This window comes from Dendropsophus ebraccatus, chromosome 15 (assembly GCF_027789765.1).
Source record: "Dendropsophus ebraccatus isolate aDenEbr1 chromosome 15, aDenEbr1.pat, whole genome shotgun sequence".
Classification (NCBI taxonomy): Eukaryota; Metazoa; Chordata; class Amphibia; order Anura; family Hylidae; genus Dendropsophus; species Dendropsophus ebraccatus.
The window spans coordinates 54,156,983-54,173,355 of record NC_091468.1 but is presented as its reverse complement, the minus strand read 5'-3'; the positions used below and the strand labels follow the sequence as shown (position 1 = coordinate 54,173,355).

General features: G+C 42.6%; 1 protein-coding gene across 2 annotated transcripts in view; it reads right to left on the bottom strand.

Moving 5' to 3' along the window:
* The window catches only part of PCSK2 (proprotein convertase subtilisin/kexin type 2), a 138,915-nt gene that overhangs the window by 31,421 nt on the left and 91,121 nt on the right, over positions 1–16,373 (bottom strand). The window lies entirely within an intron of this gene.

The window sequence follows — 16,373 nt, the reverse complement described above, 5'->3', positions numbered from 1 at the left end:
CGAACCCTTAGGGCTGCCAGGAAACCATGGATACAGCCCATGGCTGTAATCCCTCTATAATATTGCATGTGATGGAGTATGCCAGTTTTTTTTTTAATATGGCAGAAATTTTTGGAAGGGTTCTTATATAATTTGTAAAAAAAAAAAAAAAACATGTCTGCTTCCATGCATGTGTGTCACCAATAAGTTGGCCTCTGATATTTACTGAAATATCAGAAGAATCATATTGATTGGCCTCCATTATGGAGGTCCACCTCTATAATAATGCATATGATAGACATGCCATGTATAATAAGACATGTGCATGAACATAAATTGGCTTTACTAGTGAAAAATTTTGTCAACAAATGTCATTTTGATTGGGTTCCATCGAAGCAGGTTTCTGTATCTCTCAACGGTTTAGAAGAAAGTTGTTTACATGGGTCACACATTGATTTTGTTTACTTCAGTACTAGAGTTGAGCAAACTTCAAGTACTATGGCCCAATTTGCTCAACTCTATTCTGTATCCTGCTAGCTTTGCCACCACGATTGCCCAGCAATCATTTACCATTGCCACCAATTCAGTTTGCCGCCATAGTCCAGGCTGGATTATAGTCATATGTACCTGCTAGAGATAGGTCACTGATACAGGGGTCTGACAGCAGCTTATCCCACTCTCCCTATTAACATAAACATGCAAGCTCAACAGACTGTGCATATAATAAATATAACAGTATCAGGTGGGTGTCAGTCTATAGCTATCTAATAAATAGGGACAGTTTTAGGCACTTGGCAGATATAACTGATTAGTACTTGCCAACAATAAACTCTAAGAGGCAAATTAAAGGGATATTTCCTCTTATGAAATCATCCCACATCAACAGGGTAGGGGATAAAGAGCTGGTTGTTGGGGGTCTAACTGCTGGGGACAATCCTAAAAAAAACGGGGAAACAATTGGTGTATACACATATGCATCACCAGCGCTCCGTTCATCCTTTATGGGGCTACTAAACACTGGCAAATTTAGAGATGCCCCCATTATAGGGATCATGGAGGCCCTATTGGTCACCCCCCCCCCCCAATTAGTTATCTTGTATCCTGTGAATAGTGCATAATTTGATACAGTGGTGGATATATCACTTGTGCAGCCTGTCCAGGGCTCAGATTTAGCCTAGCGGTCCCTGCCACATAGGTGATATGTATTGTCCTACCACCCTCAGCCCGCCAGTGCCGAGATGCCAGCAGCCGTGGCCCGCCCCACATACCACACTCCTCTATTGGATATGTGAGCCACGTCTGGCTGCGGTGGTGCCATGCTCCTGCCCTGCCCTGGGATGTGCACACCAGTGACATTACTTGGTGGTTGGCGATCGTGCCATTAAGCATTCTAATAACCTGGAGGACAAATGGGGAGACAGGTATGTATGTGAGGTTGGGGGGCAGCCAGGATAGGTAGTGTGTGGGGATGAGGGGCAGCCAGGAATGTGGTGGCATAGTTTGCTTATGGGGGGGAGGGCAGGAAAATTTTTTGCATTGGGGCCCTATGCAGTCTGTGTCCGCCTCTGACTTGATAACTTAAAAACATGAGATGGGAATACCCCTTTAGAGTCTTTTTGAGTTTAGAAAACTAGCTGTGAACAGAATTCATAAAATTACTATAATAATAATAGAAGAAGACGAAAAAAAGAAAGAAAGAAAGAAAGAAAGAGAAGAAGAAGAAAAAGAAGAAGAAGAAAGAAGAAGAAGAAAAAGAAGAGGAAAGAAAGAAGAAAGAAAAAAGAAAGAAGAAAGAAAGAAAGAAAGAAAGAAAGAAAGAAAGAAAGAAAGAAAGAAAAAAAGAAAAAGAAAAGGGAAGAAAAAAGAAAGAAGAAGAAAGAAGAAATAAAGAAGAAAGAAGAAGAAGCCTTGAAAAATATGAGACTAAACAGAATAGCAGAAGTCTGGACTTCTACTCATAAAATGATCTTCCGCAGCAACAACCAATTTCTCTGGGTATTTTGTTTGGAATCCTGTTCCTCTGGCCAGGCTGGATGGTTGAAGTGGCCTGTATACAACATCTGAGAGTTAATATAGCAGGGAGATGAATACCCATGATAGTCCATCTATTGCAAAATTCCATTACTGAGAACATGATAGCTCCTTTCCTTTATCGGCCTGTAGCTATACACAAGTCTTATCTGCCTACAAACATAGAAATGTTCGGTGAAGAGATCATTATGGTTCTTTCTTCTCTCACAATCAATATGTGATTGTAGGTAAAGTATAGGTTATCGTGTATGGTTTGTGCTCTGAGCTCTATTACACTGGAGCCGATAAGTCCATCAGTGGGTGAGATTTTAGATTGAGTGCATCTCTCTTTTCTCCCAAATATCACTTCAAAGGAGACATGTCTGCTCGGAATAGAACAGTACTGTTACTTAGAGGGAGATTCCACTTTTCACAGCGTGTTTACAGCATTTCTGCCTGAAGCCACATAAACTTGTAATTATGTTTGCATTACTTTGCTTCACTAATATTTTAATAATTTTTTTATTTTTCTCTATATCATAAGATATGAGTTTTTACTATATTTAATTATTAGCATTACAGTATATTGCATTCATTTCTACAATGCCAGACATTTCTTGAAGGTACATCAATTCCCCATATACCCTGTTTCCCTGAAAATAAGACCTAGTAGAGGTTTTGCTGAATTGCTAAATATAAGGCTTCCTTCGAAAGTTATAACTAACTGTTGTCCCCCAACTTCACTGTCTGTTGCAGAGCAGCTGCATGCAGGACATGAAGACCGTCACCTGCCCCAACCCTGATGTTCCCTTCCATGACTGTCACTTGTAAATGTGCAGGCAAGGCATCAAGAGACCAATCACCTGCTGATCACTAATCACCCTATAGTCCCCTACTGCCAGATGTAGAGCTGCACACAGTCTGATGTTATCCCTGCTTCCCTACTGTACACTGTCCCTGCTGTGCTGTACGAGTGCGCTGTGGTGAGCTCCCCCTGGTGGCTGGAAGCCTTCATACTGTATGCTCTGTCCCTGCTGTGCATGTGACATAGGGTTGTCACATTACATCTGTAAAAAAAAAGTTGCAATACAAAAGATATCAAAAAGTCCCATCAACACCAAAATGGTACCACAGGGAAAAATAAATAACTCTCACATACCTCCGTAGATGGAAAATAAAATAAAATAAACTTATAGGTCAGATTTATAGTTTTAAAGATGTAAAAAAAAAACATAAAAACTATACAAATTTGATAATGTTGTAATCGTGCTGAAGACCTGAAGAACACAGATGACATCATTTTTTACCTATACAGGGAATGGCATAAAAATGAAGTGGCCCCAATTTGTAAATTTTTTTATATTTTAGGATAAAATGAAGGATGTTATGAAGCACAATTGGTCCCATAAACCACAAGCCCTCATATAGCTCTGTAGATAAAAAAAAAAAAAAAGATCTTATTCAGTTAACGCGCTGCTTATTCTGGATTTAGGAGTCCAGTGGGAGGTCCTACTTAGTAACAAACAGCCATTTCTGTATGCATATAAAGGGGGAAGGTCATCATTGAGTAGGACCTCCCACTCGACTCCTAAATCCAAAATGAGCAGAGGTTTAAATCATTAAATTACAAAAATTACTGAATCTTTTTCGCAAATCAATCTATCTATCTATCTATCTATCTCTCTATCTATCTCTCTATCTATCAGGGGCGGATTAACTTTACCATAGGCCCCAGGCTGTTCACCAAGCCTGGGCCCCCCCACCCCACTGTAACTATGGCAGCACTAGCCTGGCGTTCATAGTACAGGACAGATAATGTCATGATGTCCTGATTTGTGCAAAATTGTTACAAAAAAAACTGTGATTTTTGCAAATCATGGCGGAAGTGTAGCCAGGAGACAGTACACCACTGAAAGTATAAGTCTTTTTGGGTGGTCATGGGCCCCCCAGGAGCTCAGGGCCCCGGGCTGCCGCCCAAAACGCCCCTGTTATAATCCACTACTGCTATCTATCTATCTATCTCCTATCTATCTATCTATCTATCTATCTATCTATCTATATCAATCTGCTCAGCTCATCCTTCTTTATCACCTGCTAGTTGCAGCTCCGACTATATTTTCAGCATGACAAATTACCATAGCATTGCATGAATGCCCTGGATCTATGCATAGTGTTATAAACTAGTAAATAACAGCAGATCGTAGTACATAGGCTAGGATGTTGGGCTTTTCAATAACCAAACTGATCAAAGCCAGTTGTAGAATCTAATCCTCTATTATGAACAGAAGAATGAATCATCCATACACGGCCAGATTCTGTAGTGTTGACATTTACCGTGTTTTATTTTGCTGTATATCTTCCCACTAGAAAAGATGTGGGCACGGCAAAATCTATTGAAAAGCATTCTCTCGGGTCACAAAGAAAGACAATGCCATTTCTATGCCTCTTTCTCATCTATATCCAACTGCAGCCTTCTCTGTGATTCTTAATAGGAAAACAAGGCTCTTGCTAAATTGGAAAATCAGAACACCTACTAACAAATGGGAGAATAGAACAATGACTGGATTGGGAAAAAATAAAATGACTTGGCGGGTCTCCATAATTTATTTGCTGTATATGGGTAAGACTGTTTCAGGAAATAATATTTTTTTTTATCAATTAATGGTAATAAGCCTGGATATGTGTAACGCCTGGAGTCGTGGATCCACTGAACCGTCACTAGCGATGGTAGTAACCGCACCAGGGAGCGGAATCTAAGGGGCCGCTGGTTTTCACCAGAGCCCGCCGCAAGGGCGGGATGGGCTTGCTGCGGCAGGCGACCCCCAGCTCGCTATCCCTGGCTTGGTTGCTAGTGACAGCAGGCGAGGCGTGGCAGGAGCAGTAGGACAGGGACTAGGAACAGGGACTGAGGTCAGGAACAACAAGGAGCTGGGCCAAACGCTATGGGAAGCATGTAGAGGCTCCAACACGAGGGACAGGGCATGCTGGGATTTATAGGGAGTGATTAGTGCAACTACCAATTAGGGGCGGACTGGCCCTTTAAATCTGAGACAGCCGGCGCGCACGCGCCCTAGGAGGCGGGGACGTGCACGCCGGCCGGAACACCGGGTGACAGGAGCGGGGCGAGGTAAGGCGTCCCCCGGGGCCGAACTAGTAGCAGTGCCGGGTCCCTGCAAATGGACCACGGCGGCTGCATGGAGAGGTCCCGGCGGCGGCCCGGACCACGGGATGCCGCCACGGCCGTGACAATATGCCTATTTGGGGCTTAAAAGGCTATAGGCACCTTTGAAAAGCATTTTATATGTATGATAGAAAAGTAATTTCTCTATAGGTCTTTATTAAAAATGATGTTTACTTTCTGTCCCTTTGCAGTTTCATGTTACCTGTGAGGTCTGTCAGAGACTAACGATATGTAATATGTTTATTTGTTTATTTTTGCATATTTACATTTTTTTTAATTACACATAGCGAGTAGAGATGAGAGGACTTTTGGTCCGACGGCATCGGCGCTCTCTCGTCATGCCTTCGATCCCGGCCGCATACTTGCGCTCCCACGAATATGCGGCCAGGCTATTCCAGGGAATTCAACAGGGATTCCCTGGAATATCCTGGCCGCATATTCGAGGGAGCGCAAGTGTGCGGTCGGGATCAAAGGCCTGATGAGAGAGCAAACTGCTTTCGGACCAAAAGTCCGAGCAGTTCGCTCATCTCTAATGGTGGGGAGCAAGCGATCGCTGACCTGTCAGACCAGCGCATGCTTGCTCCTCGTTCCCTGCTCAATGCTGGGGCTATTACACGTGCCAACAGCGAGCAAGGGGGGGTGGGGGTGGAGAGGGGCTTGGGGAATCTGCGGGAAGTACTCTCTGGACTGCCCCTTTAACAGATGTATAAAGTATGTGTCATTATTTGTGTATGCAGTTCCCAGTCCCCTGCTCTCATCCAGTGCCACACAGCGCTACTGATACAGAGCAGGGTTCCCCCATATACTGTACATGCTCATTAAAAAAAATTTAAATTTATTTTTAGACATGGGTTACTGGTACCCATTATCTTGACATACATAAGCATAAGAATTAATAAATCTTAGTGACCAACAACAATCTTCAGATCGGAGTACAGTGAACATTATAATGATAAATGTGACGCTCCACTTTGTCATTCACGAGAGTCATTGCCTAGAAGCAGATTATTCGCATTGAAAATAAAATCCCTAGCATTATCAGCGCTAGGAAATATCTCGTACTGAGCTGATGGAAAGACAAGTGCCGCTTTCCCATAAATGCCATTTTCTTGTTAAATTGAAAAACGTGAAAAATACACCTCTCTGAATTCACCTTCCGGCTCCTTGTAGATCCTCTCATAAAAGCAATTTACATGTAGGAATAAAGCAGTGCCAGGAAAGTCTACTCTACTCAACCTTTAATAGAAAAATAACAGCAACGTAAACATTAGTTCCAATGTGGGAATTCTCAAAGTGTTTTTTAGCCACGTATAGGATATCAAGTCCAGCAATATAGAAATTTTTTTTCTCTTTTTGTCTACTCACTTATATAACATATACAAAAGTGCTGGGAAATTTCTTAAAGGGAACCAATCACCATAAAAACCACTATAACGCTAACCAACCGTAATATATATATATATATATATATATATATATATATATATATATATATATATCCTCGAACATACTCAACAAACGTAAGTAGCCTGCCTACATCCATGCTCGGTATAACCTGCAAATGTACTCTGAAAAGGTCCTGCGTTGTTTGCAAATGGAGGTCAAATAGTCATCTGGGTGCTTTCTCTCTTCAAAGTATTCATGGTCCCTGGGTGGGCCAGCCCTGTAATCACACCCCTCTGGGCGTTATTCACAGCGCTGTATAAGCAATAACTCCTGGCATCGCAGATGTTTTTACTCCAGCGGACATGCGCAGTACTGCTGTATCCTATCCCCGCTTTGCTACGCATGTCTAAAATAGCCTTGAACATGTTCTCCAGGTGTTCAAGGCTATTTTGGACAGTATTATCATAATAATAATAGTATCATAAAAGTGAAAGTGTAAACTCTAAATACGCTATCTATCTATCTATCTATCTATCTATCTATCTATCTATCTATCTATCTACTGTATCTACCTTCTAATCTATCTATCTATCTATCTATCTATCTATCTATCTATCTATCTATCTATCTATCTATCTATCTATCTCCTATCTAATCTATCTATCTATCTATCTATCTATCTATCTATCTTCTATTATATCTATCTATCTATCTATCTATCTATCTATCTCCTATCTATCTATCTATCTATCTATCTGTCAAGAATGGCAGGTGAAGACAAGACACTCGACAGTGGGCCCTGATTCTGACCCCACCCACTGTCACCTGCCTACTTGCCTCGGTCGACCCTAAGCAGTCGCAGACAACCACGAAGACAATCCCTATGCTGTATACGTGCAAAACATAAAACGCAGACAGACAGACAAACACAATGCGAGGAGTAAACTAGCCGAGTCAGAAACCAAACGAGCAACGCAGTACAAAATCGGAACCAAACGGAGAGTCAGGGGACAGGCAAAAGGTCAGAATCCAGGCAAGACAATAGAGACAGGATAGGGCAGAATGCAGGGAACTGGAGAGCTGGGATCAGAGACAACTAATAGCCAGCGACTAGAGGCTGGCACTGACAACACTTTATACTGGATCAGGAGCCCGGACCAAAGGCTGATTGGTCCGGCCTCCTGAATCCAGACACATAGCAGCTGGTGCACTGCAGGCTGAGTGGCAGAGAGATCCGTCACTCAGCCTGAGTCCAACAGCACTCAGCTGCTCGGCCGGGCGACGCTCACTGACGCGAGACCCGCGGCTCCCCTGGTTACTAGGGACGCCGTCGGGTCTCCGTGACGTCACCCGGCCCTGCCAAGGAGGGGGGCGCTGCGCTCCAGCCGGGCCAGACGACGCTGGAGCGCGGTCAGGTAAGTTACTGACACTATCTATCTATCTCCTATCTATCTATCTATCTACTGTATCTACCTTCTAATCTATCTATCTATCTATCTATCTATCTATCTATCTATCTATCTATCTATTTATCTATCTATCTATATCCTATCTATCTATCTATCTATCTATCTATCTACTGTATCTACCTTCTAATCTATCTATCTATCTATCTATCTATCTATCTATCTATCTATCTATCTATCTATTATATCTATCTATCTATCTTCTATTATATCTATCTATCTATCTATCTATCTATCTATTTATCTATCTATCTATATCCTATCTATCTATCTATCTATCTATCTATCTATCTATCTATCTATCTATCTATCTACTGTATCTACCTTCTAATCTATCTATCTATCTATCTATCTATCTATCTATCTATCTATCTATCTATTATATCTATCTATCTATCTATCTATCTATCTATCTATCTATCTATCTATCTATCTATCTATTATATCTATCTATCTATCTCCTATCTATCTATCTATCTATCTATCTTCTATTATATCTATCTATCTATCTATCTATCTATCTATCTATCTATCTACATATCCTTCTTGTCTTGTCTTGTCTTGATATACTTCACGACGAATGACATACTATTATATAGCATTGTCAACGTAGAGTACCAAGGGATGCAAAAGACTAGCGGCAGAGCAAAGCTGAGTATATTGAATAGTTTACCTTTGATAGCATTATCCCTCGCATGCCCTACAGATATCTATTCTGTGCTGAGCCTTTGGATTAACAGTATAGGATTTTCAAGCGTACATTTCTATTTTCAGCCATTCATTTTCTTTGAAAAAACAAGTAGCCGAGGTCCGGAGGGAGGGCATAGAAAGGGTAATGACCTTGTGTAGACAAATGATTTTAATGTGAGTAATAAGCTTTTTTTTATGCACACTGCTTTCACTTGGGTTATAAAGTATAGTAGAATAAACCGGGTTCTCGTGAAGGATATTTGTTAGAATTATAGTTATTATTATTGCTCTAGCAAATCTTGCAGAAAACGAGACATAATACCAGTCAGGGGAACATTATCAGATTTGTTTACACTGGTCTAAATCATAAAAACCAGGTCCGTTGGTTTGACCATGACGGTCGGCTGCTGCATCATTCTTCCTTTCAAAAGAAATTGATACTTGAGACTCCTGATAAAGCATCCAATAAGAGTATGAACCAGTGGCGTCGCTAGGCACAATCATTCGGGCTGAAGCCCCGAATGATTTCAGCCTAGCCCCGAAGGTTTTTCTGCTCCCGCCACCTCCCTACTGCCTGCACCAAAATGACAGCAGCCGCTGTGATCCCTGGCCTGGCCTCACTATGTATTGCCCGCTCCATGTACCTGCCAGACGCTGTTATAGTGACGTCACCCGTCACTTGTTCACTGGATGCCGGCGCCACACTCCTGCCCCGCACACTGTTTACACTGATGTTCTAATTCTTAGCAGCCCGCGCGGGCCAAGCATTGCTTGTTCCTGATTGGATGGGGCAAACAGAAGCGGAAGTGTCGCTCTGTTGTTGCCTAGGGCCGGGAGAGGAGCCTGATGAGAGAGTGCTGATGGCGGGGAAACGATATGACAGACGGGAGAAGAGATGAAGAACAAGAAGAGAGGTAATGCCGGCTACCAAGAGGGAGAGAGGGAGGGAGAGGACTGAGGTAGTGTCGGACTGGGCCACCGGAGGATCCTCTGGTGGGCCCCCAGTCCAGCACCTGCAGACTCACACAGGCACACTGAATGTGACAGTCCCGGGCCCCCTGCTGCAGACATTGTCACAGCGGCACAGGCAGTGTATGCCCCCTCGCAGGACCCGATGGTTCAGTCCTTTCCCCTGAACAGTAAGTCGGCACTTGCAGGATTGAGGCCCCTCCCCCAGCCCAGATCCGAGTCCCTGATCTTTACCTGTCTGCTGCATGGCTCCTCATGACTTGGGCCTGGGAGAGGAGCTTTAACCCTGCGGGTGTCGACTGGGGAAGGGAGCAGTACACTGAAGAGTCGTGTTGTGTGAGTGAGGGGAGGGGGGAGCGCTTTCTCCTCCTGTCACTGTCAGGCCTGCAGGAGGAGGAGGAGATAAGATAACCCTCCAGCTGCCCATACAGCCTGCTAACCTCTCTGCTGTGTAGTCTGTGTGTGAGGCAGCTGTAGGGTTATCTGGCCGTGCTTCCCTGCAGTGTGGTGACCTCTGCACGGCTTGTGTGCCTCCTCCTCTTCAATCTCCCTGTGCAGCCTCCAGGGTCTTCTGTCTCCCTCTCTCCATGTCTACCTGTGCCCCTATCTATCTATCTATCTATCTATCTATCTCCTATCCATCTATCTATCTATCTATCTATCTATCTATCTATCTATCTCCTATCTATCTATCTATCTATCTATCTATCTATCTATCTATCTATCTCCTATCTATCTATCTATCTATCTATCTATCTATTTATCTATCTATCTATCTATCATCATAGATAGGAGATAGATAGATAGAGATAGGAGATAGATAGATAGATAGATAGATAGATAGATAGATAGATAGATAGATAGATAGATAGTCAGATAGGAGATAGATAGATAGGAGATAGATAGATAGATAGATATACATAGGAGATAGATAGGAGATAGATAGATAGATAGATAATAGATAGATAGATAGGAGATAGATAGATAGATAGATAGATAGATAGATAGATAGATAGATAGATAGGAGATAGATAGGAGATAGATAGTATGAGTACTTGTACTACTCTTTAGTGTCCCATAGTACCTGCAAGCAAAACATAATGTTAGTTTATGTATTCATAATCCTTGAAAAGCTGAGTTGGGGTACATTAACACTGATCAAAACAGGTGGAAATTCCTTGTGGAGCCCACGCCGCAGACTCCGCTGGGAATCTCGCCTACCTCACTGACTCAATGTCATGTCTCACGTGCCTCCGCTTAAGGACATGTCAATTATTTTAGCGGAGAGCAGAGGTGCGCAAGACATCACAATTAATGAGTGAGGCAGGTAAGATTCCTGGTGTCTTGCTGGTTGTTCATTGGTGGGCCCCAATGATCATTTCCTCTGGTGGGCCCCAGGTACCCCAGTCCGACAACATGAGGAGGTGTAATGTGGAGGAAGAGGACTGAGGAGGTGTAATGTGGGGGGAGAGGACTAAGGAGGTGTAATGTGGGGGGAGAGGACTAAGGAGGTGTAATGTGGGGGGAGAGGACTGAGGAGGTGTAATTTGGGGGGAGAGGACTGAGGAAGTGTAATTTGGGGGGAGAGGACTGAGGAGGTGTAATTTGGGGGGAGAGGACTGAGGAGGTGTAATTTGGGGGGAGAGGACTGAGGAGGTGTAATGTGGGGGGAGAGGACTGAGGAGGTGTAATTTGGGGGGAGAGGACTGAGGAGGTGTAATGTGGGGGGAGAGGACTGATGAGAATGGAGGAGGTGTAATGTGGGGGGAGAGGACTGAGGAGGTGTAATTTGGGGGGAGAGGACTGAGGAGGTGTAATGTGGGGGGAGAGGACTGAGGAGAATGGAGGAGGTGTAATGTGGGGGGAGAGGACTGAGGAGAATGGAGGAGGTGTAATGTGGGGGGAGAGGACTGAGGAGGTGTAATGTGGGGGGAGAGGACTGAGGAGGTGTAATGTGGGGGGAGAGGACTGAGGAGAATGGAGGAGGTGTAATGTGGGGGGAGAAGATGGGTCAGGTAGTGTGTGTAGTGTGGGTGCGGATGGGTCAACTGGGATAGTGTGTGTGTGGGGATGGGTCAAGTGGCATAGTGTTCTGCACGTTGGTGAGTAATGTAGCCGGGATGGGGGGGGGGGCAGTTGCGGGGGCCCGTGCCCCAGATGTTTTAGGACCCTAGCAACGCCCCTGGTATGAACACAGCCTTGAAGAATACCAGAATACCAGACAGGTATGTCATCTTGGAACTTTTAAGGTAAGATGGGGAACCAAATTGGCAGACAATCTGGCGATACTCTTGCTACTGATGCTACCAGGTTAAAAATACAATGTCAAAAAAATAATACGATTCCTTTTAATAGCAGCCCACGCGGCTATACCTAGGGAGGTGGAAACCATCTACTCCCCAATGGTCTCTCGACTGAATGGCTACAGGAGGTTTCATGTTCATAGAATGGAACTGAGAGCAGAACTATCTTCTACTCAGGTACCCAATGTACTTTTATGGCACCCCTGGGAGGACTTTCTGTAGTCTCAACTGAAAGATCCCTCCTCTTCTCCAGACGTCCCTCCGCCACCGCCTACGATCACACTGGCTTTTCCTCTTTCAGTTATTCCAATCTTATTGAATAGGTTGTTGGATCCCGTTAGACTTACCTCCTAAGATGATGGATTCTCGTCGGCATAACTAAATTTAATATACATATCATTTTGATGGAATCCTTTAAAGACAGCGTTTTAACTGATCCTATGCATGTTGTTACAGAATTCTGCAGTTCTTTTTAACTTAAAGCGACTCTGTACTCACAATATGACCCCCCCCAAACCGCTTGTACTGTTGTATAGCTGCTTTTAATCTAAGATCTGTCCTGGGCTTCGTTCAGCAGGGGATGCAGTTGTTGTCTAAAAAAAAACTTTAAAAAACCCACAACTTTTAAACTTGCAGCCCTGTGTCAAATTGGTGTGGCCTAGAGTGTCTGTGCCCTAGGATTGTGACATCCATCCATCCCTCCTCTCTGCCCTCTTCACCACTTTTCCTGTTCATCACCTGTCAGAACACTGCACAGGTGCCTTAACGATCCAGCTCATGTGCCATGTTCAGACACGTGATGAACAGGAGAAAATGTTCCAGGGGCATTCCTAATAATGAAGAGGGCAGGGAGGAGGGATGGAGGGGTGTATCAATCCGAGGGCATGAGTACTCTAGGCCACGTCAATTTGGCACAGGGCTGCAAGTAGTTTTTTAGGATAATAACTGCATCACCTGCCGAACGGACCCCAGAACAGATCTTGGGTTAAAAGCAGCTATCCGAAGGTACAAGTGGTTTGGGGGGGACAGATTGTGGCTACAGAGTCACTTTAATTTAATAGTTGATTTACACGCTTTGCATGTTCTGCCTTTAACAATGTATATCAATGGCATTTCCCTTGGTTAAAGCCATATTTTATTTTCCTGTTATTTTCATTCTGTATCTATGATTTTTTCAATAAAATGTTTGAATAAGAAAGAAGGTCACCGTGGTCATTACCAGCATTTTCAAACAAGTCAGGAATGTCATTGCATATTCACTATTTTGTTTGCTGATTCTTTATGATTTTGTTATATATATATTACCTTTTTAGGCTGATTATATTGTTGGGCAGTATTAAACCTCTTTGGTTCTGAAACAATAGACCCCACTGCATCCAGTCAGAACCCTAATATGTATTAACAAGGGGAACAAGCCCAAATCTGCTGTCTAAAAATAGCTAACCTCTCCTCCGGAAGGGTTTTCTAGCTTGGCTTAAAACGGCTATTCCACTGAAATATAACTTTTAATATGTTGCTGCTCATGTTGAGACTAGCAATTCATTCCATACTTTCCTCCCCCCAGTTCTCAGCTGCTGCTTTCTGCTGAAGACACAAAAATTGTTATTTGAGCCTTTCTCTCTGTCTTCCCCTCCTCCCCTCTCCCTTCTGAGACAGCTGATGTAAGCAAGTCCCTGACAGGCTTTATCTGCAACATTGTAGCTTCTTTGTTATGCCGCGAGGAATAATCACGGTGAGTTCATTAACAACCTAATGGGGCATAACTGTACTCAGCAAATCGCGGCTGAGCACAGTTATGACGCGGCAGAGGGGGGACGGCGGCAGCGATTCGTCCGTCTGTCCGAAGATGACCTTTGGCACAAGATGGCAGACGGGCTCGACGCGGATCAGGTAATATATAATGCACCACACACTTCCGGGTACACGGACGGGGAAGGGGGCCATTCACAGACATAACACATTACAAAGTTGTGTAACTTTGTAATGTGTGTTATTCTGTGAATAATTTTTTAGTGCCGCACTACTCCTTTAACCTCAGAATAACCCTCTAGCTACAATGTTGCAGATAACGCTAACCAGGGACCTGTTTACATCAGCGTCTCAGAAGGGAGGGGGAGGAGGGGGAGACAGAGAGAAAGGCTCACACACAGATTTTGTGTTTTCAAGAGAAAGTAGCAGCTCAGAACTGGGGGAAGGAGACTGAATAGATAATAACATGTATGGAATGAATTATTAGTCTCACCCTGGGCAGCAACATATTAAAAGTTATAATTGAGTGGAGTACTCTTTTAAAATCCCGGGTCATGCTCTAATCAGAGTCAAACAGTGACTTCAAGGGAAATATACCTTTAAAAGGTGGAATCAGTGAGCTGCTTAGGCCATCCTTCTTCAAAATAAATTGCATTTATAATTTTTAGTGAAATAAATTTTGGACGATGCAGAAGCGTTTTATTTCCTAGCTGAATCCAAAACATTATTAGTATCATTATCGCCTATGGAATGCTCAGCAATAAGTTTGCATTAAGAGATAGAAGTTTTTCTAAGAAACCGATAACCTACGGAATTTACATTTACATTACAACTTTGATATTTCAGCTGTGAAAACTAAGCACCGTGTAAAATGGATGACATAAACACAAGATCTTGGAGAAAGCTTGGAAAGGACCTTATTTATTTGAATAGTATTCCTATCATTATGAAGACAGTGATGGCTTGCCAGGCTCCGAAAATGATCCGGCTGTTCTGCTAAGCATAATAATGGTTTTCCTATGTAGTCACCACTCGCTTTTAATAAATAATAGAGCTCGAGAACATCAGATCTTTGCACTTCACGATTAATTTGCTTTAGTTGAGCTTCGACGCAAAACGCTTGAATAGCTTAATCATAAGTGACAATAGTTTAACAATACGAAGCCCACGGCGCATCTGCTGGGGAAGTATCTAATGAAAATTATAACTTTTCTAAAATTAGAGCCATTGTTGTCTAACTCACATGTGCTCGGACACTACAAATTATTATGTACGCAAGGAAGGAACTGGAATGTTCAAACTGCAAGTTGATCTTGAAAAATAGCTACTTAACAATTCCAATGGCATTGGAAATTCACAAAATTTTCAGTAAAGATCGAGGCGCACGCCTCAGAGCAGGTGTAAATCATGATCAATCAGGCATAGGAGGAGGCCACACCTCCTTACCGCCTTGCTCCACCCCCTACCGCAGAGGGCGGGCAGGTGTACACCAGGGAGGAGGGGCGAATCTGCACCTTCCTTCTGGCATACGCCCGCAGCCTTCATAGAACTCGTCCTAGTTGTCTTTATTGAAGCATCTTTGTTCAACAGCAACAATAGAAAGGAGATTAAAAGAAGACAAAGAATAAAAAAGAGGTTTGTTAAAGGGTGATGTCACGAATAAAAATAGGTCTATACTCGTACAGTATGTTATACTAACTGAAACATATTTCAAACATGTGTATCCTTTCTCTAACACCTATATAACAATACCAGCAGCATTTTTTTAAGTGATAGATTCCCTTTAAGACTAAGACTTAAGAATGACATAAAATGTACTCCAATGAAGATTATGGGGAATTGGCCATACAGTAGAGAAAATAGCCATACTTGAGTACAGTTATAAAAAAAAAAAAAAATCAAGCATGCTTGAGTTGTTTTAAAATAACGGCCATTATTTGCATTAAATGACGGCCATCTACTTAATTCCAACAGTGTGTGAACATAGAGTAACCCTTCTGTGTTTTCAATCCACTCCTGGTTTTGGCTGCAAAATGCTGACCAAAATGCTAAGGGTGGGAACCTAGCCTATGGCTGTATTCATGTTTTCCAAGCAGCCTTAGGGCCACTGGTATTCAAATGCTGAAGAATCAGACTCAAGCATGTTTAAGTTGTGTTCAATCTCTATTTATGACCACTTTTTATTTTAAAAAAAGGCCATATTTTTATACATTGTTTGATTTTGATACCAGTAAAATGTTAAAGAATGGACGTATTTCTAACAGATCAGTTATAAAAACAAAAAATAAATGGATGGAAAGTAACTAAAAAATATGGTCGTGATTTTAACCTGTAAAAGAAGGTGAAATAACAACAATTTTTATAGTACGCCCAGTATGCCCAGGAATGTCTGCATATGCCCAGTAATGTCATTGGGACAACTCCTGTATATTATTGTCTATGTCCATGAGGCCTGCTGTAAAGGATATCACTATTGTTAAACAGCTCAGGCTGCCCCAATAATAAAGTACAAAATAATAATAATAACAATAACAATAATAATAATAATAATAATAATAATAATTTTAAAAAATCTTGACGATACATTTTCTTTGAGGTCTCCTGCACCTATACATATTTTGACTCTGTTCACTATGTGAT